Source organism: Marmota flaviventris, chromosome 8 (assembly GCF_047511675.1).
Source record: "Marmota flaviventris isolate mMarFla1 chromosome 8, mMarFla1.hap1, whole genome shotgun sequence".
Classification (NCBI taxonomy): domain Eukaryota; kingdom Metazoa; phylum Chordata; class Mammalia; order Rodentia; family Sciuridae; genus Marmota; species Marmota flaviventris.
The window spans coordinates 63,770,347-63,798,271 of NC_092505.1; the positions used below are offsets into that span (position 1 = coordinate 63,770,347).

The following is a 27,925-nucleotide window of genomic DNA, read 5'->3' on the forward strand; positions in this document are numbered from 1 at the left end:
TCTTTGAACTGTAGGTCAGTGACTATTCAGTAGCAATGTGTTGTCCAACAGGTATATTACACTCATCAGAAATTCAGGATGTGAGTAACTAAGTAACATACTGCCTTGGTATAAACTGAATTTATGTGTTACTCTGGTCTATTTAATCTTAGCAGCACATTTTCCATTGGCCTCGAAAGTTGAGTAGCTAGAATATTGATGTGTCTAACCCTTGGGGAAGCAAAAAAAGAGCTTCTCCACCACACTAAATCTCTAGAAAAATATGAAGGTTTACAGTATGGACACATACAAAATATTTTCAGCAAAAGCTGGTAGAGAAAAGCACATGGAAAAAAAAGAAAGTAATAACACAAGCAATAAACTATCCCAGGCAAACAGAGAGCATCTGTAAAATTTGGTAGACTGAAAGATATAAACAATACAAACTTTTTTTTTCTTTTCAGTTTTTATTCCCCCTTACTCTTCTAATCATTTTTGTCTCTCCTTTACCCTGATTCAGCATCACCATCATTAAAATATCAGCAAAAGGTCAGAAATGTATGAATGCTTGGCATTCAGGAAGTATCACAAGGAAAGATAGGTAGGAGCTAATATTTTACTATTTTAAAGCTGCCAAGGTATTTTACCCCAAATGTCTATATGTAAAACAACTAAGCTTTTTATCTGTAAGATTAATATTATCAACAGAATGGCTAAAATAAAGGTATAATGCTCCTTTACTTCTTCATGCATTCATTTCTTATATGTGGTATTGGATTGTGTGCCTTGTGTTATTAAACCTAGACTATTAACTGCCTTTTAAAGAAAATAGTTTACTGTTCTGTTTAAAATAAATGATTCTTTCTACCTGTGCATTACACACTATATCCACGTGAAACATCAAAACCTTATCATGATAATAGCAATAATAATGATAATAATAATAATAATAATAATAATAATAATAATAATAATTGATAGTATTTTCTTCTAGGTGTGTGTGAAAAACACCCATTTCCTTGGAGTTGGCCTATTTGGGATCCAGTATTTTTTCAATTGATATTACATTTGTGACTTTATGTATCCTCAAACTGTTAAAAAAAAACATTTCTTAGAATAAACTAGTAATCCACACCCACTACCTCCTCTTCCTCAGTAAGTTCAGAACAATGGTTGGATGATTCTATTTATTTAGAGCAGGGAATCCTTTGTAGGTACCCCCACAAGTCAGAATTTTCATTTTAGATTTAAATAATCTGATATTCACAAAATTTTAAAAAATAATAATAAAATAAAAAAAGCTTCTTCAGTCATCAGGTCTCTGTTCCATGGAGCTAGGATGTTTTCTGGTTAAATTGTATTGCACACATCATCATGCCCTATTACTACACGGATAAGAATCATGACATTTCCTCACTGAGGTAACTGCAGTGACTCCACTTCCCTTGCAGTGGTGAAGGAGGAATGAAAATCCCAATCAAGGCAGATATTCAAGGAAATGATTTTGTAGCCAGCTCATCCCTTACATGGTAGAATGCTGAGGAGAAATTTTCATATTTTCCTCTTTAACTAGAGTCTATAGTGTGTAGGATATAATTTGAAGATGGTGTTTTCTTTGGGCATTCTTTCATAGGAGTACTAGATCCATTGAGGCCTGGGTCTGTGTTCTGTCTTCCAACATTAAAACATTCTGAACATGCTGCTGATGTAGACCTTTTGGTCAAAAGTAATTTGCTTTCTTCATAGTTGATGGCCACCCTGTGAATCAACCTAATATACTTGTGGTATGGGGATCTGTAACCTCTGAATACTAAGTTCAAAGACTCTAGTAATTAATTATTTAAAGACATTTTAGCCCTTAACTATTTCTTTCTTTGTCCACAAACAAGTTGATTGGTTAATCATGCCTTTGTTTATTTTTATTGTTTTTGCTATACACATTGCACATAAAACAGTTTCAAAAGAGGAAAGGCTGTTTATAAGAGGTAATTACAATGGCAAAATTGTACTTTCTTTAGCTGTTCTCATTTTCTCATGTTTGATTACATCAAGACCTGCACTCTAGGAAGTGTATTTCAGATTTGCTAGGAAAATGATAGAGGAGAAAAATAAACTTAGTTTTATAAAGTAATGTCAAATGCAACTTGACACAATTACATATGTCAACAATATCGTCAAATCCTATTCTTCCTCTCAAGCAAGACATTGATTTCTGTTCATCCTTTGGTAATAAGAAAGAAACAGAAACAATTTTTGAGGCCCTTGGAGAACCAAGCTTTTACCAGAACATGAAGGGCCTAGTGGCTTTGGGAGCCTAAATTATTTCTGAATGTTTTATCTAGCCTTTCTAAGAGTCCGAACCCACACACAATGTTCTCTGATCAAATAAAAACCCAATGCCTAAGTGGATCTTTAGATCATCTCCAGGTCATTGTTTCAACAAACTTTTATTGGTTTATCTATTATTATTTTAGGAAACTTTGTGACAGATAAATCATTTCTTTTTATGCACTTGCTGTTTCATTTTTTTAATTTAGTTTTTATTATTTTTTATTTAAGCAAGGGAAAATCTCCTGATGGATTGCTAAGAGCCCTGTGCATATTTGCATGTAGCCAAAGATTCTGTCCCTTGCAGGAAATCTGGTTGTCAACCAGTGATCTTGCCTTTGTCTTTTCTCATAGTTCTGCCTGTGGCGCCTGTCACTAGCAGTCAAATAAGGACAATTTTACCATTCTCTCCTGCTGCTCTAATTTTTTTTAGTGCCGGTACATGAATTTGTTATTCTTTATAATTCCCTTTGAAGTTGGAAATCCAAGGGGAATCTAAAACCGACCAGATGTTTCTGCTGCTGGAGAGGAAAAGAGTAAGGATTAAGTTTAACAAAAACTTGGTCTCTAGGAAAAAAAATATAATTTCGGCTGGAAATCATCTTTAAATGCATTCATTTGCTATTTATCTGTTGGTTAATTTACATTTGCTGGTACTTTGTAGGCAATATCACCTATCAATTTACTCTGGAGGAAATTCATAAATTTTGTGAACAAATATGTTCCTGTTGTGGTTTGCTCAGAACTATTTCCCTTGAGTTTCAGCTCTATGACTCTGCATACTCTGCTCACAAGCTTTGTAATGAGGTCTTTCTGATGTTATTGCTGATGTTGTCACTTATAGATCACTATCACGTCACATTAAATTCTATAAACTGTTTCAAGAGAGTGGGGTCAATGTCACCATCATTAGGGAGGGGAGGAAAGAAGACCTGCTAAATAAAATGATTAGCGTTTCTGGAGAATTTCTTTCTCCTTATTAAAGATATGTAGATCAAAACAAGAATGAGGAGCTGGGGTTTTGGCTTAGCGTTACAGCGCTCGTCTAGCACGTGCGAGGCTCTGGGTTTGATCCTCAGCACCACATAAAAATAAATGAATAAATAAAATGAAGGCATTGTGTCCAACTACAACTAAAAATATATATATATTAAAAAAAAAAAAAGAATGACAGTGATGAAGACCTTGAGGGAAAAAGGAAAGTCTTGTGGTCTTTCAAGGATTCAGATGATGTTGCAGTGTGAATAAACAAGTTTGGGGACTGAAAAATTATAGAGAAATCTATGTGTATTAAAACACAGTAGAGAAAAGGAAATCTGTGAGACATTTGGGGATTCTCAAAAATAGATACCCAAAGCCTCAGGTCCCATTCATACACAAGGAAGGAATGATTAAATCAAAAAACTGGAGAATGTTTCCTTGGTTTGTTTAATCCTTCACAGACGCCTTGGAGAGAGGAGAGGAATGTTTTATTTGCTCATTTCCTGCACAACATCTCTCACACTATCCTCTCCATGACTCTGGATTCCCCAGACTTCTCTGGGTTTCCAGGAGGGCAGAGATGTCTAAATAACTGCTTTGTACCCCTTACCTTGCTTAGTGGATTAAACATTTGGAAACATTTCCCACGTCTCACAAGGGATGAATACTCACCACTCAGTGTTTCTATTACCCTGTCCTATCTTTTTTTTTTTTTAAATAGAAAGTCTGAGTCCTCAGTAATTATATTAAGCTTCTTAAGCCACACATATCAATTGCATGTACCATTTTAAGCATTTTTTTCAGCCTTTCGAAAGAGAGTAGAGGAAAAGACAGAGAGAAATCACTTAGCAGCTGATTCACTTATTTTAAGCAGCTTTCCCCATTTTAAAATATAAAAAATTCAGGTCTTGGAACATTGGGTGATTTGAATGTTCTGTAAGGATTTGAAAAAAGATTTTAAAAAAAATCATACGTTCTACATTCAGGGACCTGGATTTTTCATTTAGTCCTTAAAAATGGATTGAAATAAGGGAGTTTTCAACCTAAATGGTTTCTCTTCTTTCTTTTCATTTATTTATTTATTATTATTACTATTCATGTTTGTCAAAGCAGATGGTATGAAAAGCATTTATGTTGGTCTCACTGCTGACAGAGCTTAACCTAATAATCCAAGACTTGGAACTCAGTGTTTCAATAAAGGAAACACTGTTTGAGGTATTTTCCATTCAAACCAGCATCAAAAGTTTTTAATTAACACCATCAAAAATTAATGGGCTGAATGCAAGACAGGGTTCCAACATACCCCACTACCAGGAACAAGACAGCAAGTGGAATCCATTGTGTATGTTTGTGTTTTATAATGTATTTTTATTTACTTATTGAAGCAGAGTCCCAGCTGCACATTGCATGGCAGAGCCACTAGAGTGAAACCTGCGGAGGGCTGCTTCACTCCAGCAGTTTCATTTTGCTCACTGATTATTGTCCTGAGTTCTTTGTGATTGTAATTGGTTAGAAAGTTTGAAATTAGCAAGTCCTTGTCAGCCCATGAAAGCTTTGAAATCACAAGGCTTGATACAGCTATCAAGCCTGCTGAAGCCTAATGGCTTGCAGGGCTGAGAGCCTCCAGAGCAGTGAGCTTCTCAGTTCAGGCTGTACCCCTTCACCATTCACCACCACTCGCAGGGCCTTGTCTTGGACGGGGCCTTTGTCTGGGCCCTTTCTTTTCCAGCACTGAAGCTTATTGCAGGGTGAACAGATTTTGGACTGACTAATGCAGATGGGAGGCATTGGGAAATGAGAGCAAATGGGAGAAAGAGTGAAGTAGATGATCTAGGGAATAAGGAGGAAGGAGAAAGGGAAGAAAGGACCTAAAAGAAAAAGGAAGCAGGGTATAGGATGGAAAGAGCTTTGTAAATATTGACATTTGATTTCTGTGCTATTGAGTTTGATATCTCAGGATAGGAGATGGGACTCACTGATGAACTTAAATGGCCCCCGAGGCTCTTTATTATTATTATGACTTTTTTTTTTTTTTTTAGGTTTTCTTTATTTCCTTTTTTAAAAAGACTTTCCCACTCATTGTCAAAGGGAAGCCACATATGTTCATACAAGAAGGTGTAACTACCCAATGCTGTCTTCATCACATTTTTATGGATTAAGAATACAATCATTTCCTTTATACTTTATAGTAGAAGAATGAAGAGTTCATCAACTCTTCTTCTGTCACCATAAAAGTATCTATTGTTCAGCCTGATGCTCTGACCCCCAAACCAGCATTGTCTAGAAAACTTCTCTGCTGGCTTGGTGAGTTACAAAATAAAGCTGCCTTCCTGCAATAGCAACACAGGAGCTGCTTGAGCAGGGATTTCCAAAGTAGAAATTGTCAGCAGTGATGAAATGTTTAGAGAAGCTTAAAAGTCTTAATAACGTTCTAGAAAATGGACTCCATGTTGATAGCTTTCAAGCTTAATACATTTAGGTGCAACCCTTAAATGGTTTCAGTTTTTCCTCCGCTTTAATAAAAACAAAACAAAAAATACAAACTAAAAAGCTCATTGCCATGAATTCAGAATTTCAGGAAATTTTTCAATAGGCCCAATCATGGCAGAATGATGCAAAAATGTATCACCATTTTTGGAAATGTTCCTTAAAGCTGTTCAAACATTTCTTCCTAGAAACACAGGAAGACTAATAAATATAGGACTTCTTGAGAATAACAATTGGTGAATGAGTGTCAGGATTTTCCTAAGAACTCCATTTCTTAGCTGAACAGTGTCAGAATTTACTTTCCTCAAGCCTAACTTCCTGCAGAAGTCAGAGACACCTTTTGTAGAATATAATTCAGTCAAGAAGATGGCAGTCTCTTTTTCCTTAAACCAGCCTGTGATGGTGCTACATACATCCAATTGCACAGCATATTATACTCCTAGTAGGCCTTTATAGGCTATTCTGGCATAAGAATTTGATGCTCCTGGCATAGTCTCTCAGTTCCCCTCTAATTTCAGCAGCCCCTGAAGCAATTCTCTGTTATCTCAGATTCCTAACTGATATATGTTTCCATGCACTGTACCCCAGGTGTATGGCATCTTTTCAGTGCTATGAGAGCTCATAAGACAATAGTGGGTAGAGAAGGAGGACCTAGAAAAGTGGAAGTTACTGTCCATTTGTTTCGGAAGGAAACCTCTGAGGCATTTGTTACAAGACTCAGAGATTTTAGGAGAATTAAGCCCTAGCTGCTACACTGGATGCTCATTGACACATCCTTATTATAGCTTTTTCTCTTTTCTGACTCAATCTCCCTACTCACTCCTGTCTTCTGAATTCACCTTTTGAATTACTACCTGCACTCAGCTCCTTGTCTGAAACTTCTTGGGAGGGAACGCCAAAGGAGTCAAGTATTCAGGTTTGTTTGTTTATTTATATCAGTTAATTCATAGCACCTTCATCTTTACTATTTACCACTCCTAGTGAATTATTGCCCATTAGAAGCCTGGTTCCCAAGGATAGATAGACCATTTGCTCACCTCAATAGTTATAACATTTGGAAAGAGAAACAGCATTTTACTCATCCATAGTCTCCTGAATCTAGCACTGTCCTGACACATAGTAAGTGCTCAATTGTTTGATGGAAGAGTGAATAGATGTATACATAGTCTCTAAACCAATGAATTTTTTTATAATAATAAGTAACATTGTTGTGTGTGTTTTAATCAATTGTGAAATGTGTTACAAGGATTATTACTAGAAATAATTTCTGAAGTATGTGCATATGAGTTACTCTTTTAAAACTTAAAACAGCAGCTGGGATTGTGGTTCAGTGGCAGAGCAGGTTTCCTAGCACTCGGGAGGCACTGGGTTCGATCCTTAGCACCACATACCAAATAAATAAAGTCATGTAAAAAAACCCAAAAAACTTAAAATAGCTAGGCACGGTGGCATACTTGTATAATACCAGACTCTGGAGGCTGAGGAGGAGGATTGCAAGTTCAAATCCAGCCTCAGCAACTTAGCAAGGCATTGAGCAACTTAGTGAGATCCTGTATCAACATATAAAAAGTGCTAGGAATGTGGCTCAGTGGTTAAGTGCCCCTGGGTTCAATCCCTGGTGAAAAAAAAAAAGGACAAATACAAGATTATTTCTACAGTAAAGCTACACTTACATATTTGCATTTTCTAATATGCCTTGTGAGAGAAAATGGGTAAAACTTTAGTTCATACTTCAGAAATTACAAATGACCCTGGGTAAACCATGGGAATATGTTAAAATATATCAAGACAAGGAAAAAGAGGTTGGGAACTTAGAGTCATAATGCTGGAATGATGGTGGTTTCCACCATTTGAAGTATCTAAATCAAATTCAATCTGAGTATTGCTATGATTGTATGAAGCTGACCTGGAATGACATGATGAATTCTTATTTGTACCTGTTTTCTAAGATGAATATATTATGCACTCTAGCCATAACTAGCACCAAGGAAGAGTCCACCTTAAATGAAACAGACTAATGAAGTTCCAGAATGCTTATGACAATGAGATATAGAAAGTTGAAAACTTTAAACATTAAATTTAAACTTAAATTTAAATATGTATATCAGCGACAAATCCTCTGAAATGGAAATGAGGACAACCACTCCATTCACAATATCTTCAAAAAAAATAAAATACTTGGGAATCAACCTAACAAAAGAGGTGAAAGACCTATACAATGAAAACTACAGAACCCTAAAGAGAGAAATAGAAGAAGATCTTAGAAGATGGAAAAATATACCCTGTTCATGGATAGGCAGAACTAACATCATCAAAATGGCGATATTACCAAAAGTTCTCTATAGGTTTAATGCAATGCCAATCAAAATCCCAACGGCATTTCTTGTAGAAATAGAGAAAGCAATCATGAAAATTAAAACTTTAAATTTAAATGCTAACACTTGGATATGTCGAGGTTATTTCCAGGGTGTGGGGACCAAGATGATCACCTTGACATCACAAGCATCCTCCTGTTTACATAATGTCTCTCTTTGGATTGAACAAGGAGAAGGATCAGAAATGTTCTGAGAAAGTCCCCTTAACTTTTTGAGTAGTTTATTTTGGTGCCAGGTTTGTATAAAAGTACATGATGCTATGTGCTAGCTGTATTCTTCTGTGAAAAAAAATTTTCCTCTTTTGCTTTTGAATTCCTTAATCCAGGAACATAAATTATTGATAATTTCAGAATTTGTCTTCCACCAAAGTATCTAAAATTCTGCTCATTCCATGTCTAATATTCTGTTGGTAAAAGGAAGTCACTAAACCAAGCTCCAAGCCAAGAGACAGATGTTACCCCCACCACCACCACCACCACCACCACATACACGAACACATACTGTATTGAGAGTTACAGGAAAGTCATATGGTAAAGTGTATGGATGTAAAGTTCTATTATAGAGAGCAAATAAAGAATTACAGGAAACAATGAAATCTACCATATATAGTATTGGTTTTGACTCAGAAACAAATAGTTTGAATGAACAACTTAAGAAGCATGATGTGGGATAGAAACTCTTCAGTAGAGGCTAACAGCACATTTGAAGTTAGCATCTCTAACCTCCTCCACAGACTTTCTTCTTGGATCACTTTTTAATTCCTCAATAATGATAACCAGTGAATAGAAAATAGGTGTCAGAGAAAACACAGAAGCAGAATGGCAGAATGATTAAACTCTGTGGCCTTCAATCTGTGAAGTCCAGCCTCACAGCTGCTAATTAGCTTTGTACTTTGTGAAAGTTTGTCTTCCCATTGGCTTCCTTTCTCTGCTAGAAAGTCATAATGATGATAACAACACTGTCCTTCAAAAGATTGTTGTAAGGAGTGAGTGAGTGAATATGTGCAAACTGTTTAGAATAGTAGTAAGTACTTGATAAATGTTAGCTATGATTGTCTGTCTTTCAAAGTCTAAAGTTCTACTTCCCCATTAGCCCTTCCATTAAAATACAAATCCATATTGGGTTTAATTTCTTCAGTGTACAAGTGGGATCTAAGAACAGGCAATGTACTATAAATGTGAAAGAATAATGATTTTACATTTTTTAATCCTACCTCCCCAGCTTCCTAATAATGTGGCCCTTGAGAATTTAGTCAGTATTCTCAGACTCAGCTACGTTTTTTTTAAGTGAATAAACATGAACCATCATAGTATCTTATGAGGATTTAAATGAGAAAATACATGTTTGAAATCTTCTACCTTGCCTAGACACTCAATGGTTCTGTAAATGTTAGGTGTTTATCCCATTCATTGCTATTTAATTACTTTGTTTTAACACCGATTATGGTTAAGTAGGCTATGCATATGTTTTGTCAGTACTGCAGGCATCCACTCGTGTAAGACTATCAATAAATACCTAAAGACTTATGTTGGCAGTGATGCTAAGTAGTGAGCTGGTACATTTCTCAGGTTTCTCAGTTTATGACCAGTTTTCCTGACTCTAGCATGATCTGTACTTTGTATGTACATGTACCCATTATTTGTTTTATTCAATAACAGCCATTGTCATACAACAGATTTTGCTTTCTTATCCCATTGATTTAAGACTTTTATTTGGAAGAACAGAGAACATTTTTGTAAAGCAGCCTTTAGTTCCTTCTGTAAGCATATAAAATTATTGAATGAATAAAAGTGAGGAGCAAATGACTGAATAACTCTCTCATTTATCTTACAGTTGCTGAGCATTGGTTATGGCAGCGTAATGTTTGAACATCATTACCTGCCAAGTCCATCAAAACACTGTGCTGATTTCCTTATTTTTGTTGGTAAAACTCAGAAGAACCATTCAAGGCCAATGCTATCAGATTGTTAACCATGTAGATTCTAGAAGGAGAAAGACTTGGAAACAAACAGCTTCAATATAACAGCAGATGCTGTTATAGAATTATAGAAGAAAAGTCAAGGTGCTGTAGGAAATCAGAGGATATGGTTGATTTTAAGGCAAGTGGGAGGGAAAACTTTGGAAAGGAAGTGACCTTTCAAATAGATATTGATGAATGAATGTGATTTTCAATTGGTGGAAAAAAGGTGAGGCAGTCTGGGCTGAGAGAACATCAAGAGAATGGAAGCTTGAAACTATGATCAAATCTGATGAGCTTTAGGAATGGTGAGGACACTAAGGGAGTAAAATATGGTGTAATTTAGTAGGAAATGAAGCTCTTCAGTTTTCAGGAGCAAATCATGGTCACGTCAGTGTGAAATTTTATTGGTTAGTTAATGGGAATCACTAAAGATGTCTTTTAAAACTTAGAAAACAGTGACATGATCTAGTCTGTGTTTTCTAGAAACCAGATATTACTTTATTCCTGTAGGATTCCACTGGAGATTTACTTTGAAGTATTAAACAATTCAACCCCATCCTTATAGGGTAGACATTTTAATCAGTGAAAGAATGTGTTAGCTTTATATTACTGCGACAAAATACCTGAGAAAATCAACTTAAAGCAGGAAAGATTTATTTTGGCTCACAGTTTCAGAGACTTCAGTCCATGGTAAGCTGACTCCATTGCTTTTAGGCCTTTTGGAGAGGTAGAACATCATGGTAGGAGCTGTGGTGGAGCAAAACTGCTCACCTCATCAGGGTGGCCAGGAAATAGAGAGAGGAAATGAGGAGGGGGCCTGAGACAAAATAAGTCTTCAAAGGCTTCCAGTGTTCTACTTTCTCCAACTAGGCTATATCCCTTGAAGTTTCTACCACCTCTCATTACCACCACCAGCTATGGAAGAAGCATTTAACACATGAGCCTTTGGGGGGCATTATAGATCCAAACTATAGCCAAGATGTGCTATATCTAAAATGAATTCAACACTAACATTGAAAACACTAACATTTCTAAAACAGAAAAAAAATACCCAAGGTTTAATCCCCAGCACCAACCACCAAAGAAATAAACAACAACAAAAAATTGATCATATCGTTCTTCACCTTAAAAATACTTTATAAGAATGTACAATAAGATCTAGACTTTGTTTTATTTCATTATAAATGGACTTTTCTCATTTTTGAGACAAAAATTTACCTGTCCTACAGAGTTGTTATGAAGTGGCTCACGTGAAACACCTCATACATTGTCTACATGGATGATAGGCTCTCAACTCATGATTATTATCATTTTATTATTTTGTCTCTGTTCTCTCTCACTAGTCCTAACTACACCCTCAATACTATTTTTCAGACCGAATTTGTAGTTCTCTGTAATTTGGTCATCAATTTTAATGCCTAGTGCATAGTAGGTATGTAATAAATGTGTCTTTAATGAATTGATAAATTATGTTAACTTTCTAAAATCATTTTTAAGCTCATGTACTCCAGATAAATACAAATAATCTTTGGAATTGCACTGTAAATTTCACATAATTGGGACTTTAACGGAATTTCAGAAGTTTTCTTTTATTGCAAGTCCTTCCTTTTTAAATTATTTACTCAGCACAACTTATGTAAGAAATAAGGATTCTGTAGAATGTACCTGAAAACTACAGCCATATTTTGAAATTACCCATTCCAAATGCTTAAATAGATATTGTTTAAAATTACAGACAGCATACCACTCATCCCATCAGTGAATAAGTGAAGGAGTCCCTAACAGGATCTGATAGTTGACTGGAGAGGTGATTATGACAATGGCTAAGGTCTCCCGGACCCTTGAACTTTTTCTCTGCTTAAAAAAGCAGTCTTGACTTTTTCTAAGTTCTATGCGTTCATTTTTAAACTCCTTTTAAAAAAAAAATAATGAAAACAGTTTTCAGAGTGATGCTGATATTAGTTGATGATGCCAATGAACCAATGAAGACAGTATTTTTAAGTTGAATATGTTCTTATTTTCTTGTTTGTTAATTTTTAAAGCCAATCCAAACATGTGAAGAAAAAAACCAAATTTTGCCAATTTGAAAAGAACAAAAACAGCTAAAACCTTCTTTTAAAATTCTAAGCTATTATAAGAGTATTGCAGACAAAAGATTGTACAGAAAGAATTTAAAAAAAAAAATCAGGTTGCTTTGCCTCTCTTTAGTCACTTCAAAAGTCTTTGTCAGATATGAAAAAGAAATATACTCAAAATGAATAGTAAATATAATTAAAACAGTTCCTTGCCTTGACATATAAGCTTCTTATGGGCAAAAATCTGTATAAATTTCATACCATAAAATTGGGGCTTAAAAGAAGAAATAAGAAAGAGTGGGCAGGGAAAGGAAGATGTTTGATTTTTGTAAGAGTAGACATAAAAATGATAGTAAATGAAATGACATTAAATCCTTAATTGCTTTTGAGGAAAAAGTTTTAGATTCATAGTATTTTTTTTAATTCCCAGGACTTGGCATGTGTCTGGCTTACAATAGTCTCTTTTTAAAAGTTAACTAATAAATATAAGATATTGAATAGGCCACCTTAATTTGTTGTAAGCACAGACTTTATGGTGACAGAAATAATTAAGAATTTGATTGATTCATCATCAAACCAAATATTTATTGAGTAACTACCATAAATTCATTTTTTAGCAGCTATTATGAGGTTGTGTTAAGGAATCACATTTTTTAACACTTATCAGCCGAGTGACATCTCTGAGCCTCTATTTCCTCCTGTGTAAAGTGGTGATTATTAGAGTCTACTAAGTCCAAGACTGGTAGGGAAAAATATAGGAAATAATGCCATAATGTACTTAGCAGAGTTCCTGGCATGTAGTAAATGCTTACTAAATTTTAGGTATCTATGTAAATATTATATTATTCATAATATTATAAATAAATATAAGTATTGCCTGATAGAGTTGTGACAAAGATGAAAGTAATTAATACATTATTGTGCTGATACCTAAGAATTCAACAATACATTGAACATTTGGCAAGCCTTACACTAAACAATAAGGAAACATATTGTTAGTTTTTCAGAGAAGAAATGTAGTCTAACTGGGGAAGGTATTATATGTATTAAGAGATAAAAATCAGTAATAATGAAATTAAAGTGTATTAATCGTTAATCTTACATTGAGCTCTAACATGCATTATCTCATTTAACACAACACCTACATGAAATTTGTGTTATTATTCCTATTTTACACAAGAGTAAACTCAGGCACAGAGGAGTTAAACACTGCTAATATCTGGAGCTTGACTTTTATATATATCTGACTCCAGAGCGTGAGTTTTAACTACTATATTATTCAAAGTAAGCTATATGCTAACAAGTGTATGTAAGTGTTCAGAAGAAAATAATGGACACCACAAATTAATCAGCTGGGAAGAGCTTCAGGGATGTAAGGAAGCCAAGATCTTCAAGGGTCCAAATATAGTAGTTCCCCCTTTATCTGTGCTCTTGTTTTCTGTAATTTCAGTTATCAGGAAATATTAAATATCAGGAAATATTAAATGTGAAATCCATAAATTTTTGATTGTATACTATTCTGGGTAATGTGATGAAATCTTATCCTGCTTCACTGTGCCCTACCTAGGAAGTGCTTTGCCCAGCGCATCCATGCTACCTACTTGTTAGTCACTTAGTAGCTCTCTGGCTATCAGATCAACAATACTGGTACTCAGTGCTCATATTCAAGTAAAACTTACTTAATAAGGGACCCAAAGAACAAAAGTAGTGATGCTGGCAATTCAGATATTCCAAGAGAAGCCATAAAGTGCTTCCTTTAAGTGCAAGTTTATCATAGGTAGGTACATATAGGGGGGAAAAAAGTAGTATATATAGGGTTTAGCACATTCAGTAGTTTTAGCTATCCCCTGAGGGTCTTGGAGCATAAAAGGTAAAGGGGATTTTACCTTTTATACAGATAAAGTGGACTGCTGACTGTGTTCATCATGTAGCAGAGGCTGGCTCCCTGGGCTTGCATCCCTTTTCCTCCATGTTCTCATTGTGTGGTCTTGAGCAAATTTCTAATCCTTCTGTGCCTTTATTTCTTCATCAATAAAATGGGAGCAATAATAGTATAAGCTGGCAGAGTGTTATAACGTTTTAATGAACTAATGCATGCAATTACCACGGTACCTGGGATATCTAAGAGTTAAATGATAGCTGATATTAATATCATCATTTCGTTGCTAATTTTGTTATTATTAGTGACCAAAATACTTTGAGCTTTTTTTCCTTCTTGAGTTACATTTGAAATTTAAAGAGAATCTAATATGTCAAGATTTGGATTACACTAGCACACTTAAAGCATAGTTTTTCTTCTTTCAACCTAAGAACTATGCTTCAGCCTATCCTGATGGAAAACACATTATGTCAGAGGATTTCATTGTATACTTAGGTGAAAGAAATTCAGTAAGAGAATATGTTTGGTAGCTTCATGTGATTTTTCAATTTCCCTTTGTGACTGTCATTGATATTTCCCAGTTAGCCTTCTTATAAAAACAGTAATGTCAAGTAAAAAATTATTGTAATTTTTACTTCTTCTGGACACATAAAGAATTATTTTCAAAAGATGCCCATAGAGGCTTTAAAACAGAATGTTGGGAATGCTAAGCTGTAGTTGTACTGTCACGTTTAGTCCCTTTAATTCAAGGAACTGTAATGTGCTTAGTAGCTAAGTGTGTAGAAATCTCCCCCCAAAAAGTACAGTAACCTTATTCGTGAGAAGAATATGATAATATTCATTGACAGGGGAACTACAAGGAGCAATTATCCCAAGCTGTGTCTTTCAGACAATGCTGTCAGTTTCTCCACTTTGATGAGTACAGCTGGGTTTGTGGTGCAAGGGCAAGAAATTCCAATGTGACTAGAAGACCAGGGCATTGGCTTTGGTATTAGAGAAACAGAAGAAAAACTATCTGCCAAGAAAGATAGCTTTTTAAAATGTTTTTAATAAAAATTATTATGGAAGCACTTAAGTGGACGTGCTCTCTGCTAGTGACCCCCACAGAAGCAGTTTATCAGATGCCCATTTGCTTCTTTCTCTCTCACAGATCCTTTAAAGCCAGAAAACTCTACCAGAACACCCATATTTTTGTATTTTTGATGTGTGTGTTTATGCATATACATCATATTTGGAATACCTTTCAGTGTTAAGTATTATGTATCCCATGCCAGATTTCTATAAACCAAGACACTTCTAATCTTTACTATTTCAAGCAAAGTAAATCAGTTACAGCTGTGACTTTTTTATTTTTCCATTTCATTCTTTTATTTTTTAATTTAAAAAAAAATTTTTATTATTAGTTGTTCAAAACATTACATAGTTCTTGACATATCATATTTTATACATTTGATTCAAGTGGGTTATGAACTCCCATTTTTACCCCCTATACAGATTGCAGAATCACATCGGTTACACATCCACGTTTTTACATATTGCCATACTAGTGTCTGTTGTATTCTGCTGCCTTTCCTATCCTCTACTATCCCCCTCCTCTCCCCTCCCCTCCCATCTTCTCTCTCTACCCCTCATTCTTTTATATATTCATTCATCACCAAACCTTATAGACAGGTTAAAGTTTAGTTTCCAATTTTATACGATAATTTGAGTTATACTGATTAACTTTATTTCCTAATACTCGTTCATGTTGGTTTACACCTGTTTTTACTCATTCAGGACTGGATTTTTAAAAATTAAGTCTTTGAAGCTAGGAGTTAATAATTTAAAATAGAGCAAGGTACCACATACTTTTGTGGTTTTGTTTTCTTTCCCTTTAAAAATACTTAACTGCAAACGTTACTGCATGGAAATACAGTACCTCCTTACACACACACCGAGACTATTTTGTATGTGAGCTATGAAACAACTAGAATTAAAACTTGTCCAAGGCCCCAAAGCCTGTTCTTCACAAAAGAACCTTTCTTGCCGGATTGTTAGAAAGTGTTTTGAATGATGCATAACTAAGTAGAGTAACTAAACAATTGCTTTTGAGCATCTGGAGCTTTCCCATTAAGATTTCTATAGCCTTTTCTTTTGCTTTTTGTGGTTTAAGAAATGATTCACGTTCAGTATATGAAAGTTCTGGGTTCAGCCCCTTGAGCTTTTGGTAGAAGGATCTCCATGGAACTAATAAATAAATAAAACAAATAATGTAAGAACTGAGGACAGCTGAACACATGTGAGTTTATGTACTAACATCTTTTCTTCCTGGAGAGAAAAGGTATCTCCCGTACTTTTTAGTTTAGTTTCCTAAATGCAGATCTAAAAATACACCCAGTTTTCTTAGGGTACATTTCTTAGGATATATACCTGGAAAGCCAGATTGATTATAAACAACTAATTCAAACACTACCTGGAACTTCATAAAATAATATCAACATTCTTCAGACAGAAAAAGCATTATCTACTATATGAGTAAATTATGAACATATTTCAACTAAGCAAAAGCATTAGTCAAGTGTTTTAATATTGCTAAATTTTAGATGTTGCACTGATGAGATATTTTCCATACAAATAGAAGAGCAAAGTATATAAAACCTCAGGACTTGTGGCTGAGTTAGAATTACAATGCAGCTGTCATTTTTGTATTTCCTGGCTTTCATAAAACATTACTGTGATCCTCTGTCATTTAAATCAGTTGAGAACATGGATTTATCTTAATTTTCACCCTTTGTTTCCCCTTTTTGTGATAACAGTTATGAGATATGATGATGTAAAGTGTTTCTACTTATAATGGTTTTAGCCTTGTCCCTTGGCAGCCTAAATCTTCTGGCTAATTCACTGATAAGTTAAATAGTCGAGGTTATTATTATTATAATTATTATTTTACATTTATATAGCACTTTCCTCCAAGGAGTTCAAGGCATTTTACACACAGTAAATTACCAAATAGGAATTAATCCTTATATCACCCTGTGGGGGTAGGTACAGTTACATAAATGAAATTCTACAGAAATCTCGCCTGTGTTGCAACTCTCTGCTCTTGCCCTAGCCCCCACTGAACCTGTCCTGCCTACCTGAAGATAACATGGAATGCTATACACATGGTAGGGAATGGCTGGAAGCAAGATCTTTGGGAAAATGGTCCTGTGTCCTTGCTTTAAGTGCTTTGAACTACCTGCAGAGTAATGCTAATGGGAGCAGGTAAACATATGTGTTGATGTGCAGTTCAAAAGTCAGTTCCACCTCCTTCATTTTATTTAGTCTGACACAGGACAAGTGAAGATATAGTCCTAAAACTTTTATGTGTACAAAAATCACTAAGAAGTATATTTAAAATGCAGTTTCCAAGACTTTCTAGCCCATAGAGATTTCTTATTTAATAGTCAGGAAAGGAACCTGTATTTTCACCCCAGGCCATTCCTGCTCATGCTTTGAAAAATCTGAGCTAAGGAAGAATTGTTAACATATTCTATACATCCAAAAACAATTGCTCAAGAAGGCAACAAGTCACACTATTTTGTTAGAACCTGAATTAAGAAACCAAGTTTGAAAAGCCCAGAACCTGTAATCTTGTTATACTACCATGCTTCCAGGAAAGGCAAGTAGAGAAACAAATGAAACAAGGTTTAAATGTGAAGGAATGGAGAAAATAATTGAACATGCATGCGAGTCACTGCCCTATTATGGACTGGCATCCCCTGGCTTCTTTGAAGACTTAAGTTGATTTGTGATGCCTGGGCATGAAACACCATCACCTGAAAAGCAGGTGAACTATTTCTTGAGCCTATTCCTAGGTTGCAGAGCCACCTTCTCCCTCTAGCCAACAAGTTCCTCAAGTAAGTGTAACTCACAGGATTTGTAAGGTTTAATTCTTCACTCTACCTCCCAAGTGAGTTCTCTCTTTAATAAGCTTCCTGTTTACAGGATGGATCCTTTATGAGATGGAATGGGGCTTACTTTTTTTTTGAAAGATTCTTACTGCATTTCTAAGGGGAAAAATTTAACAGGAAATGGTTATGAACAATTTAACTATTATTTTTCAATTGAATATTCCATTTGATGCAATTTCAGTCATTTTTCTCTTGAATTAATTTTTATTCAGTTTTCTTAAAAAATTGGGACAAAGCATTATAGGAAAAATTGCACTGGGACATAATGGATCCAAATTTTGGTTCTTCTCTGAACTTCTTACTCAGAAGTGTGAGAATTCCATGGTGGGATTTAGAGGTGCTTGTGGGATTTATTTGGGGTTTTCAGAAACCAGAAAAACAGATACATGGTATTACTAGTGGTAAAAATTCCCACACTCTGCGTAAACTTACCACACTCTTCAGACAGTACTACTATAAATGGTGCTGAGAGAATTTCTATGCTTTTTCTTTTTTCAGATGCATGTACCCCTTAGCTGCAGATACTAATTATTGCTGTTCTAGTGAAACATTTTGAGAGTTTCTCTAGTATACATTTTTCTTTTTGGGAATTGTCTTCTGCCTCTGAGTCTTTCAACTTTTTTTTTCTAAATACTATGATTTTTCCCAGTCAATGAATAGCAGATTTTATTTAAAGCATCTAACAATCTTGTAACAGTGAAGGGAATAGCATTTATTCATTGGCAGAGGTGGGGATGGTAACAATAAGGGGAATACTTTTGTAAAATGTACTTGAAGTATCCTTATGAAAGTAATTTTGTATCCTCAGAATTGGCCTTTCAGAACTGTCAAGTTGATCCCTTCCAGATTATTTTACATCCAAGTGGGTCAAGATTTTTCCAGAAGCTTAAACTACCTGGTGGCCCCCCTTTAAAAAAGAAAAAAAGAATGTAAAACTATGATTCCAAATTTAAGTACAGGGTCTTCTTGGAAGGGGCCTATCAATTGAAGGCCCCTGAAGTGAAGGGCCCTTTCACAGGGCCAGAGCATTGCTGCTCTAATTAATTCACAGTAAATCCACCTCTGCATATCCTCATTTGGGGCTTTAGAGAAGCACTTTTAATAAATATTATTGTTTTATATAGTAACAAGATTATTTGAGGATAATTTTCTACTTTAAATGTTGAATCTTTAGGTTAAAAAATTAAAACAGTGTGAAAATAATGGATGACTATTTACCAATAATCTAACCAATTCCTTGTAGTGTTCATCTGCATTTATTCAGACTAACATAATGCAGGTTAACAAATACCATTAGAGCAGACATCTCTGCGTGGAGCCTGGTGTTTCAAGCTATACTTGTGACAATAGACAATGGCAGCAAAAAATGTCAACAGTTCCTTGAAGTTCTTTGTAATGGGATGGTAACTGTATTATGAGACTAGTAGAGAAACTAGAGTAGATTGCATTGATCCATTGTCTCTTTTATTGTCTCTTTTCTCTTAGTTGGAAAAGATGTAAGAGACATGGCTGCCCCACAGCATTTTGCCTCCACCACCCATCCTTACCCTTAATATTTTTTCTTATTGTTCTTTAGTTATGTTAAGTGCATTAATCTTTCTCTCTAAAACAAGATTGTAAGTAAGCATCTTGAGAACAGAAATCAAAATTTTTTTGAATCTCTCACAATGCCGGAGCATTGCTGCTTCCTTTTCATTTTCTTTTCTCTTTTTCTGAAACTCTCCCTGTATCTAGGCCCAGAAATCATTTTTAGTGGTGGTCTCCTGGTAGGAGGTGCTTAACTGTTTTGAATTGAACTGCTCTGAAAACCTAAACCTAGCTCTACCCTCCCTAACCCCATTCCTCTGACACTAGAACTCCCCCTTAAAGTAGCAGATGTTTTAGGGCTAAATATAGACAGTTAAATGGAAAAATAGAGGGTAAAAGATATTGGCCTTTCAGAAATTTGTGAGTTTCCATCCCCTGTGTGGCCAAGTCAGGTGTTGTACCTCTTTTTCTACTAAATAAGACATGTATCTATAGTGCTCACCTAAAAGCAATTTCAAAGGGTTCTATGCATAACAAAATAAAAGCCAATTTTTCTGAGGCCCTCAATACATTTTAAATTCTGATACCACTAACTGAAGTAAAATTCAAAAGCAAAAGGATAACTGCAGAGAGATAAGTAAATCTGCAACATCATCATACACTGGTGATGTCCAAAAGCTCTCCTAAATGTCAGTTTCAGGCATCCTCTTTCATCAGGAAAATATGTGTTGCCTTTTTCAGGGAAACCCTTAAGAAAATAAAATGTCAAATATTTGAATTTTAGCCATATTAATAATAATTTTCACAAATTGCATTTTCTTGATTTTCAATTTCTTCCCTTGCATATATAACCAAATTCTTTAACAGTGAAGTGGTGCTAGTTTCAATGTTCACAGAATAGTTGTGCCTTATTTAAAACATATATTTCATACCTGTCTTAGAATTTATGCTTTACTCCCCTAGCTAAAAATGACTTGTACAGAAATGGTCTGAAACTCATAGCTTTAGCCTGATTCACCCTCAGAGAGGAGTGATATTAGAAGTGTAGTGTTATGTTCTGCACACATGAATGTTTATGATACATATGGAAAATACTATGTGTGGAAAAAAAATATGTCTGAAAAAAAAGGACTTGTAACTTTTCATAACTCATTTGGGCTAGCTCTTTTTTTTTTTTTTTAAATGTGTTCATTGCTTTTTTAAACCGTTTCAAAATATCTCCATAACAGGATAATTTTACATAGTCCGTGACTTCATATTTTAGACACACACTCCCTGCAATTCAAAAAGTTTGGATGGTTAAATAATGTAAAATCATTTGTTTGTATTATTTAGCATAACTACCAAATGATATCTTGCAAAATATAAATTTGGTATCATTTACCAAATGATATCTTGCAAAATAATTTGTCTTACCAGTTTCTTTAGCACTGTATACAGATTTTTCTGGATAGATATTTGAAGTAATGTTCCCTCTAGGGCATATTTTTCAACTCAGACCATCCCATACGTTGGGTACCTTAAATGTTCATGTGTCCCATAGTTTAGGGCCAGTAATTCTGGGACATCTGATTAGCAGAGTTTCTAAATAGCAGCAGTATTGATATTTTGGGTCTGATAATGCTTTGTTGGCTTGGTAGTAAATAACTCTTGTGCATTGTCATTTATGTGACCTGTACCCAACTGAATTAGCAGACATTACTGGCATGAACATGAATTGTTGTTTTGTTGTTGTTTTTCACTTTCTTGTTTGCTTGTTGTTGTTTTCAGTAAAGTAGAGAAAAATTAAATCTGGCCTGCAGAAAGTCAGTAGTTCCCAGCTGAGAACAAAGCTAAGGTCTTCCCAAGAACTATGATGAGTTCTGTTTTTAAATGTCAAATTACATAGGTGGGCTTCAGAGTTTCCCTTAATAACTTTTGTGTTAGAGAAAGGATTCTAAGATTCTGCATAGATGTATTTTTCATACATTTTATTTATTGATTGGTCTACTTATGATGATCTTTCTGAAAGGCAGACCATGCCAGCACACTGCTATTGACTAAATTCCCTTTTCAACATTTACCTGCCTCAAATAGTTTAAGAGTTGATATTTTACCCTTAGCACCTCGTTGAAGAGAGACCTTGTGAAAACTAAAACCAACAGGTAAACCCATATGGGCTTTGAGGCAGAAAGATGGCAGCTACTCAAACAAGGCTTCACTCCACTGATTTTTAGAGGACCAGAGCCCAGAAATAAAAATTAGAGATTACTTGCCAAACAAAGAAATCAAAGTTCTGCTAAACTTTTGATTTCAACTACTTCCAAAGACTAAAAAAAGCAATTTAATATTGACCATGAAACTCATTAATCCAGGGCTAGAGGTGGTAGAGCCCTAGCCTAGCATGAGCAAGACCCTGGTTTCCCCAGCACTAGAAAGAAAGAAAGGAAAAGGAACTCATTAATCCTCATAGTAATCATAGGAGGTAGATACTATTATTATTTCATTCTCACAGATGAGGAAACTGGGGGACTTAGAAGTAGCTAGCTCAAAGCCACAGCCTGTAAAAGGTGAAAGCCATATCATGTCACACTCTACAATTCATCATCGCTTCAAGTCCTTTAAATTATGTTAGAATTTAAGAGAAAATTGATATCCTAGATTTTAAGCATCTATGAATAGATACAAATGAAGAAAATAATCTACCCTTTAAATTTAAGGAAAGAGAATTGTCTGGAGAGAAAAGGGGAGTTTGCATATTTAATATTCAGTTATGTTATAATTGCAATATGTAACTTAAAATATACAGTACAGATTATTCATAGATATGTATGTTCATAGAATCTCAAAGTATTTGATAATCCCATTTTTATTTGAATGTTGAGAGATATTATTTTGGTCATAAGCATGATTGGCCTGCAACAGAGGATTCCTACTCTTCCTTAGGTGTCAGATAATGCTACCTCTAATTAATGAAATTTCCAAGAAACACAATAACTTTGATAATAAATAAATCAAATTTCATTATTTTCTTTCAAAAAGAATATTATTTCTCAGCACATTTTTATTATGCCCACTAATAAATTCCCTTAGCTGGAATAGCAGTGAAAGAGCATTCTTGGCACTTAAATTTTTCTAAGCATCAATATTAGCTGGTCATTAAATGCCTTTAATTTTAATTTATACTGTGATAGTATCCACTAAAGCTTTCATGTTGGCTTTTTTATTATTCAAACTTTTGTAACATAATGACAAAATGGTATCTCACTTTATATTCTAGCTTGTTGACTACAGGTGAGATTCCACTAAATCTATTGTAGAAGAGAAGTAAAGGGCTGGGCAGCTTAAGAAACACAGGATAACCCATTTCTTTCTAAATGTCTTTTGTTTTTGTGGTGTGATCCTATTATGGTTCATACTATAATAAGTTGATTCAATCCACTGTTTGTCTTCAAGTCTAATGACACTGTGTTTCTAAAAATTATAAAATTATATATATATATATATATATATATATATATATATATATATATATAATTATATATATTACTCATTGTTTTAAAATTATTTTATTTAAAATTATGCCATGCTTGAATCTAGCTAAGTAACTAATACACATTTGAAGAGGTATGATTACAGTTTAGGAGGGAAATTCAAACACATCTTTTAAAAAGTAGACAACTATTTATTAGTTTACACATTTCATACATAATCTATAATGTTATAGAAGCTGGCATTGCTTTCTGCAATTTTTTAAAAATTATCTTGTCTAGTCCATATCTACTTTCAGAATTTACATTTCACAGGAAAAGGTTTTGGTAATATATCTGTAGCAAAGCATTGTTCTATGGAATTTCTATAGAATATGAATAAAATATAGAATATGAGATACCATATTCTCTATAGTCTGTTTTATTTCTTAAGAGAATGTCTTGGAAAATTTTTAAAAATAAAACCAATGGTTTTCGTGTACTCAGGTGCTCTAAAACCCCTTTTAATATATTGACTCTTTGCTTACAAATGAAGGGAACACTGCTTTCTCTTTTAAGAAATCTTCAACCATTTACTGATCCCCAACACTGGTAAAATCACAGGATTAAAGAATCATGTTCCTAAATTCTGAACTTAGAGTTCTTGATAACTGAACTGAAAAAGTGTTTGAAACCTATCATCACTTACCCCAAATTTTTGTAGCAAAGATTACACTTCTTTCTGTCTGAATATAAAAGGAAATAGTTAATCTTCATTGTTGCCAGGTGAATGAAATATATTCAGAGGAAATAGGCTACTTGTAGGAAGAAAGTATAACAAGTATGTTAGAGTTCTTTCATGATGCTATAGAAATATTGTGATTTATAACAGAAGAACCACTGTTAACTTGTAATATTTCTACTGAGGCAAGGGAAATCAAACCATTTCTTGTTTATGGAAAGTACATTATACTTCTTCAACAAGACAATGTGTTTGGGGCTGATATAGCTCCACTCCAGGGAGCACTATGACCACTGCTAAAATGACACAACCTCTTTGCTCCTCTCAGGGAGATAGACCCTAGGGTGAAGGGAAATTCATCAATACAAATGGGTGGGAAAGGGGACAGGATCAGGGTTGTGGATGTGTGGTCAGGATAGATAACCTCCAGTGAAGATCAAAGGATACAAGGGACAAAGGAAGTTTGGGGTCTCTATAGGGTAGTCACAGTATCTAAAGGATCCAGTCTGAGCTTATAAAACTAGTACAGCTGGGGGAGGCACTTAATGAAAGTTTTTTGAGTGGATAAATGAATGTAAATATCTAAAGTTCTAAGATCACTAGCTCAGATCGTGGGAAAGATTAGACATATTAGCAAGCTGCCATAGCAGCCAGTTGCTAAGACATGGCAGCATCAGTCCTGCTAAATAAAATGTATTGACAACCACATTCATTGGTATTTTCTCACTTTCAATGTATTGTTATGGTATCAGAAAATAATTTGTTCTCTACTAAATCTAGTTTGAATTATTTAATGACTGTCTCATTTAAGAGACCCTGGGCTATTATGTTTCTGGAACATAGTATTCTTGAGTACAGAGGGTTTTACTTAAGTACAAAGGGTGACATAAAGAAGTACAAATTTTATTTTTATTATTTCATTATTATGAAGGCCTTTTTACCTTAAAGACTGTGACCTTCAAATCGCTTTTTGTTTAAGATTTTCAAGTATTCTTTTCATGTATTTTAATATTTTGGTTGTACTCATTTACATCACCACCTTTCTGCATCCTTGAACAAACACTGTGCCCTTTCAGTTTAATTTTTCTCTGCTCAGAAAATTTAATTCAGTCCACACATTTGGATAATTTATTGTATGATTCTTGTTCAAGCTTGTTCTCCATTATGTTTTTTCAGCCCAAATTTAGTTGAGCTACTACTCTTTGCCAGGCAGTGTAAAAACTTAGGGTAAATGAATAATTTATAAGATTAGTAGTCAAAATTAGACCATTATAGGTTCTTAAGTAATCCTGTCTTGTTTTGTATATTTACCACTGTCCATTATCTTTTACTTGCTCTGAACCTGTTTTCTTTCTTTTTCTGTGTGTATGACATTACACAAAAACTATAGCTACCTAGTTTTCTCACTTTTATCCCTGTACATTGAAGAAATAAAGCAACTATGCTGTGGCTCATAGATGCAATTGAACATAGTATATCTAGGTGTAGGCTTACATGTAGGTATATGTAAGAGTATGTGTGTGTGGCAAGGGAGACGAATAATAGACCTATGAGAAATATTACCAACTGATTCAGTTCAAGCTCCATTTCAGGAAAATGATACACAAATATACCTTCTCTGTGTTGAGGGTGTCCTTTGGTTATTTTTATTAAAATGATTGGCTGCACAGTAACAGATTGGCATTGTACTCCTGTTATCGCTAAACTATAGTATTGTCTAATCCAGTTTTCCTTCTGGAGGTTGGTGTGTTTGCAGGCTCTTAGCTCTTTGGTTACCAGGAGTAATCCTAATGCTCTCTCTGATGTACAGTAAAGGTTTCCTTGTACTCCAGTTCACTGAAATGTTTGAGGAGGAGTCACCATAAGTAATGATGTTGCTTTATACTCACAGAACAACCACAAACTGAACTGAACAGTGGTTTAAAAATCTCACGTTTTACAAGGGATCCTGAGAGATCACATGCAGCCTCGGGGAATGGCTGAAATGTTTAGGTTAATTGTCTAGATATGGAGTTCATGAGTCTCATGAACATTTACTTTAGAGTTAAAAAGAATTCCTAAAGTCACCAAATCACAGTTAAATGTCAGGGTAAACCATTTGGTTTTACTGGAAAAAAATGGCATCCATTTAAAAAGCAAAGTCCTGTACTTAAGATGAAGAGTGATAACATATGCAAGAGCAGCATCCATGAAATCCATGAAGCCATTCCACTGTGGCCAGAAGCCCATGGTAGGCAGAGAAGAATTTATGCAGCATCCATGAAGAAAAGCTTGCCTATAATGTGACAGTAATTTTGGCCTCTGTAGAATTTGTTATATGTAGCTGTGCCTTCCTTTTCTAAGTTCACATTAAAGTCAAGTTTTTGTTTATTTTCAAGGGTAGAATACTCAAGGAATGGTCTCAAGCAGCAAATAGTTTTGGAAGCCAGGCAGAGTGAACTAATCTTTAATCTTTGGTTTATAAATGTGCCGTGATGCTCATGGAATGGCTGCTTTGACAATGAACCTTAACAAGGAATCAGAGTTTTGAGGATAAGAAGCTGAAATAGGTGAAAGAGAATAAGTGTGCTAAGAGCAAATGATATGCCTAAGAAGTAAACTTCTTCATGTAAAAGGAAATTATGCAAAATAGAGCTTGAAAATAATGAGGAGGGAGCCAACAAGCTATCTTAAAGAGAATAGGTTGACATTAGGCCTCCATTTGGCTTTGACAAGGCTATTACTAAGTTCAGAGAGGGTGGGATTCACATCCCCAAAATCACATCTTTCTATCTTTATTTATGTGGAACAAAGATAGCAAGAAGACACATTTTTCTCTCTCATTGCTAGACCTGTTTTTTTTTTTCTTATCTTACTTTTTTTTTCTCCAGACTATGAATCAGTTAACTAGGCAGGGTCATTTTCATGAGTTTCCCAATGCCAAGAGACACCAAATGTTGAAGTAGATCAAAGGGACAAAGAATTATAAAAGCATTCAGCCACTTTTCTTAGGACCCTGAGTACAATGTGAGCAGTCTACTTAGTTCCAGGCCCCAAACCAAGTATTTTGAGGCAGACCCAGCCTGGATTTCTTGGGAAGTTCTCCCATTGCTTTTCATACTTTAGATAATCCACATGAACAATCCTGATTAAATCAGTTGCCCCTAGGCAATGGGCAAAAGCATAAATGACTCTCAGGAGAGAGAAGTCCAAAAGTGCATGTTCTCCCCCAACCCTGCTCCCCTCTATATTTCTTTGTTTATCTAGTTATTCAAATTCTTTTTTTTCCTCCAAAATTCTATCCAATGTAATTAGGTAAACAGAGGTACTGCTGAAACAATGCCATGCCCTATTCTATTCATGATTCACTTTTTTATTTTAAATCATGTGACCTGTGTTGCTGTGATGGTTATGAACAATTTTTGGAAAGCTATTACTCAAGGGGAGGTTATCCAGCAATATTGTGGAAGGTCACTAGGCATTTGTTTCTTACATCTGATTCTTTTTAAACCAGGCAATTACTCTATCATTTAATAAACCTTACCTCAAAGTTCACTTGAAAGAAAGCTCATAATGTTTAAAGGGGAAAAAAATCCCTAAAAATAAAAGTTAGGCTAGGCCAGGGTGGGAAATTCCATTGTGGCTAGAAGCCCATGGCAGGTAGAGTGGAATTTAATGAAGGAAACTGCTGTGTTTTTGTGTCTTTCTGTATGTTTTTCCTTTAAAACCAAGAGCTGGGCAGGCATCCCATTCGACCTGACGTGACCCAAGCAAATTGCTTCTTATATAAAAACAACTGCAGACTTTGAGAATGTGAAAATGCACTGTATCCTTCTCCAACTGAAGGAAACGAAAGCCTGAGAAACAGGACGGCCCTGTCAATACTCATTGAGCAGAACTATCACTCAAACCTGATAAAGGCAGATTAGAACGGGCTCCCCTATGCCAGAGGGATTCATTATAAGTTAGGCTCTTTATTTTTTATTTTCTTAAGAAGCACAAGTGGTAGATGGAAAGTGCATTTCTTAAAGGCAGGTTTTCCTGTATGAAACAGCAGTATGCACACATTTTTAAAGTCTTTTCAGAGAAGTAACACTTAAAATACTTTTTAACTTACATTAAATAAAAAGACAATGAGAAGCATTTCCCTTTTTTACCACAGTCTTGGGCAAGCAAAGAAGAAGAGATTCAGGGTGTGTCCACTGATATTGCATTCAGATGTGTTGTCTTGG

At 34.9% G+C, this 27,925-nt stretch overlaps 1 protein-coding gene across 15 annotated transcripts in view; it reads left to right on the forward strand.

Annotated features, from left to right (window-relative positions):
• Positions 1–27,925, forward strand: part of Zbtb20 (zinc finger and BTB domain containing 20) — an 806,989-nt gene that overhangs the window by 449,072 nt on the left and 329,992 nt on the right. The window contains exon 6 of one of the 15 annotated variants that reach the window (XM_071615319.1): positions 500–580. The exons of the other annotated variants lie outside the window; for them this stretch is intronic. The gene's annotated coding sequence lies outside the window, so the exon portion shown is untranslated. The remainder of the gene's footprint in view (positions 1–499; positions 581–27,925) is intronic. 15 annotated transcript variants of the gene reach the window in all.